The sequence below is a fragment of the Ornithorhynchus anatinus genome, chromosome 3 (genome assembly GCF_004115215.2).
Source record: "Ornithorhynchus anatinus isolate Pmale09 chromosome 3, mOrnAna1.pri.v4, whole genome shotgun sequence".
In the NCBI taxonomy this organism is placed as follows: Eukaryota; Metazoa; Chordata; class Mammalia; order Monotremata; family Ornithorhynchidae; genus Ornithorhynchus; species Ornithorhynchus anatinus.
In genome coordinates, this window is record NC_041730.1 from 115,507,864 (window position 1) to 115,511,303 (window position 3,440).

The window sequence follows — 3,440 nt, forward strand, 5'->3', positions numbered from 1 at the left end:
AAGTGAAAAGGTGATGCAGAAGAGAGAACAGAAGTGAGGGGAGGAGGGGAAGTGAGGGCATAATCAGGGAAAGGCTTCTGGAAGAGATTTGATTTTAGGAGGACTTTGAAGATAAGAAGTGGTGGTAGTATGTCAGATATGAAGGGGAAGGGAGTTTCAGGGTAGAGGGAGGATGAGGACTGGGGTCAGCTGTGGGATAGATGAGATCAAGGTACAGAGGGCATCAGAAGAAGAGTAAAGCATGCAAACTGGGGGTGTTGTGGTAGAGGAATGTGGAAAAATACTGGGGAGATAGCTGATTGACTGCCTTGAAGTCACTGGTCAGGAGTTTCTGCTTCATGCTGAAAGAAATTATCATCCACTGGAGGTTTTTGAGGAGTGGGGAGGTTTGGATAGAGTGATCTTTCAGAAATACCATTCTGACAGCAAAGTAAGGAATCAATAGTTGGACAGGGGTTAGTTTGGGGGTTGGGGGTGACTGGAAGTTGGGAGTTCAGCAAGGAGACTCATGCAGTACTAAAGATGGGTTATTACAAGTGCTGATAGTAGTTTGGAGAGGAAGGGGTTGATCATGGAGCTGTTGGAAGGAAGAAGTGTCAATATTGGATGATGAAGTGAATACAGAACAGAGAGTACAGTGCTCTACACAAGTACTATATGAATACCATTTCTCTTATTAATAATTTAATTTAATCTGTCACGCCCTCTAGACTGTAAGGTCCTTGTGGGCAGGGATTGGGTCTACCAACTTTATTGCAGTTTCCCAAGCACTTAATACAGTGTTTTTGTCTTATGCCGTGGAGTCGTTTCCGACCCTTAGCGACACCACAGACACATCTCTCCCAGAATGCCCTGCTCTCCATCTGCAATCGTTCTGGAAGTGGATCCATAGAGTTTCCTTGGTAGAAGTAGGGAAGTGGTTTACCACTGCCACCTTCCGCACAGTAAACTCGAGTCACCACCCTCGACTGTCTCCCATGCCGCTGCTGCCCAGCATGGATGAGTTTTGACTTGTAGCAGATTGCCTTCCACTCATCACCCACTGCCCAAACTAGGAATGGAATGGGCAGGCCTCTGCATGACCCTCCCTCCTGTAGCCGAGACTGGTAGAGTACTGGAAACTCTCCAGGTGTGACCCTGAGAGGGGAGTGCTTCAGTTACCTCATCTGTAAAATGGGAATCAAGACTGTGAGCCCTTCGTGGGACAGGGACTCTGTCTAACAGGACTCTGTCTAAACTGATCTAAACTAAACTGATACTTGCTTGTATCCACCCCAGGGCTTAGTACAGTGCCTGGTACATAGTAAGCACTTATCAAATACCATTATCATTATTATTATTATTTGAATGCCACCTCCTGGCTTCTTGGGGCTTAGGGTCGATCCTATAGCTGCCTCCCAAGATAGAGAGGAGGTGCAGGAAAAACTGAAACAGCTTGTTCCTGGCTCTTTAGGAGGGGTTGTGTCCACACAAGGAACTTCCATTTATATCCTCCAGCCCCTGAGGTCTCTACCCCTCCAGGAGCTAGAGGAAGTGTTTTGTCAGTGGAAGGGAACAGAGAGACCTCTTTGGGAAGGGGTTGGAACAGAGCTCAGGAGAATGTCCCACTTCCCTCTACCCTGTCTCTGCCTCCTTTTTGCTAGGCTGCTGTCTAACAACACTTCAGACCACTTAGACAATGAATGGAGATGCTATGAGGCAGTTTACTTACTCAAATCGGTGGAATTCACCAGATAAGAGAGTTGTGGTGTGAAAAAATGATAATGTTTTCTCTGTCTGTAATTTATGTTCATTCATTCAATCGTATTTATTGAGCACTTACTGTGTGCAGATCATTGTACTAAGTGCTTGGGAGAGTACATTACAACAATAAAAGGTCACATTCCCTGCTCACAATAAGCCTACAGTCTAGAAGGGGGAAGTCAGACATCAATACAAATAAAATAAAATTACAGATATGTACATAAGTGCTGTGGGGCTGGGAGAGGGGAAAAGCAAAGGAAGCAAGTCAGGAAGATGCAGAAGGGAGTGGGAGATGAGGAAAAGTGGGGCTTAGTCTGGGAAGGCCCCTGGAAGGAGATGTGCCTTCAATAAGGCTTCGAAGTAGGGGAGAGTCTTTCCCATTATAGTTTAAGCGCCTTGAGGACTGGCATCTTTTTTCTCTATTCAACTATCCTACAGCCTTAGTACAGTGCTCTGCATACATTAAGGACTTAATAAATACCACTGATTCCATGTCACAGAACAATTGCTAAAATCATGAGTTGTTTTGTGAGACTTTTGACCATTAATAATGGCAGAAGGGGGGCATAGAAAGATTTATGGTCAATCTTTAATGCTTTCAAATGACACATGAAAGTCAGAGATAGTAGAATTATGATGGGGAGAGAGAGAGACATACTAAATACAATCCAAATCACAGCAGTAGACTTCCTGTAGTCATTACCCACCAGGGTCCTGATCTCAATGGAACAATTAAACAACACTTTAACCAAAACCCACAATCCCACTACAAAGCTGCTCAGCCAAATTACTGATTCTTAAATTCTCCCAGTGGTTAAAAGTTAGAGTAATCAAACAAAGTTTCTTTGGCCTGAGTGTACAAGCCCAGGCTTAAGTAGTCACAAAACATTCATTCTCATTCATTCAATCATATTTATCGAGTGCTTACTGTGTGCAGAGCACTGTACTAAGCACTTGGGAAAGTACAACAATAAACAGTGATATTCCCTACCTACAGAGAGCTCACAGTCTGGGGAGGAGGCAAAGTAGCACAATGGAAAGAGGGCAGCAAAGAAGGAGGGAGAATAGAAATATCCTGTCTTGGATTGTAAAAGCTCTATCTGACTCAATGGGATAGGGTGGGCTCTAACTAGTTCCTATTGACCACGATATATACTTCCCAGAAATTCCCATTCCAAAGTTTTCCATGAAGTACATGCCCTTTAGCCATATGTTTTCACTATGCCTTTTGCCTGGAGCATTGTTCAAGAGTTAAGGGAACAACGATGCAATATGAGCTTGCTCGGATGATAGGCTTGCTCCAGTGTTTTGGGAGAATCACCAGTTGACCATTTTGCTTTAATGCAACGTTTGGCAAGAATAAAACTAATCAATCAGTCAATAGACTCCCATTTACAGAACCTTTGGATGGATAGAGTTCTTCACAATTTCAGGAAATGTAGACTGTAGAAAGGAAGATGTAGAAATAAGATTTAACTTCACCTTTCTTTGCTCACAGTTCTGCTTCCCTTACAGGCCTAAATGAAAGTGGGCAGAAACCTTTCATTCATTCATTCATTCATTCATTCTATCATATTTATTGAGTGCTTACTGTGTGCAGAACACTGTACTAAGTGCTTGGAAAGTACAATATAGCAATAAAGAGAGACAATCCCTGCCCATAATGGGCTTACAGTCTAGAGGAGAGAAGACAGACA

General features: G+C 43.4%; 1 non-coding gene across 1 annotated transcript; it reads right to left on the minus strand.

The window, feature by feature from the left end:
- Nucleotides 1-1,009: 1,009 nt before the first annotated feature.
- LOC114810997 lies at nucleotides 1,010-1,147 on the minus strand. The gene has a single exon (XR_003758682.1). It is a non-coding gene; the product is annotated as a small nucleolar RNA SNORA7 (small nucleolar RNA).
- Nucleotides 1,148-3,440: the final 2,293 nt, after the last annotated feature.